A 773-nucleotide genomic window follows, 5' to 3' on the forward strand; every position below is an offset into this window, starting at 1 on the left:
CCCTGGGTAGAGTGATGTGGCATCACAGCTCACAGAAACCTCCAAACCCTGGGCGTAAGTGATTCTCTTGCCTCAGCCTCCCAAGTAGCAGGGCCTACTTGTAGGTGCCCACTACAAAGCCCAGCTATTTTTTTTTTTGTAGTTGTCATTGTTATTTGGCAGGCCCAGGCTGGATTCAAACCCACCAGCTCAGGTGTATGTGGCTGGCACCTTAGCCACTTCAGCTACAAGTGCCAAACTGAGACTCTCTTCTTGTTGTCCAAGAATTTAGCCCACATCTTTGTTCCTGTCAGCAGTTTTGTACCCCATATTTAATAATTTCAAAGTGCGAGGAGGCTTCAATATTTTTCCCACCTCAAAATGAAAACGAAACTTGGTCCCAAAACTTTGTGCTATAACCAAATGACTATTTCAACTTGTGCAAAGTGGGAGCTAATGATGACTGCTTGAATTATCCAAAAAGAGTAAGTGACCGCTATAGAGAATGAAATTCACAACTCATCTCCATGGAAGGATCAGGACAAGAAGCCCTATTTCCAATTTGCTTATGTTAAGACTCTTGAGGGGGAAGCCAGAGTGTCGTATATAAAACATACAGCAGCGATGTCTTCAGACACTGCCTCCCAGCCTGAAGCACAGAGGGGCCTCTGCAAAGCCTGGCAAATGCTGGAGCCAGAGGAAGACAATAGGAGGAGGCACTAGGCAGTGACCCAGGGTGTCATGTAAAGAAAGCCACATTGCTTGTGCTGCTCCAAATATGTGTCTGGATGTTT

At 45.8% G+C, this 773-nt stretch overlaps 1 pseudogene; it reads right to left on the reverse strand.

Moving 5' to 3' along the window:
- Positions 1–502, reverse strand: part of LOC100945353 — a 4774-nt pseudogene extending 4272 nt beyond the window's left edge.
- Positions 503–773: the final 271 nt, after the last annotated feature.

Source organism: Otolemur garnettii, unplaced genomic scaffold (assembly GCF_000181295.1).
Source record: "Otolemur garnettii isolate 467f Iridium unplaced genomic scaffold, OtoGar3 scaffold00026, whole genome shotgun sequence".
NCBI lineage: Eukaryota > Metazoa > Chordata > Mammalia > Primates > Galagidae > Otolemur > Otolemur garnettii.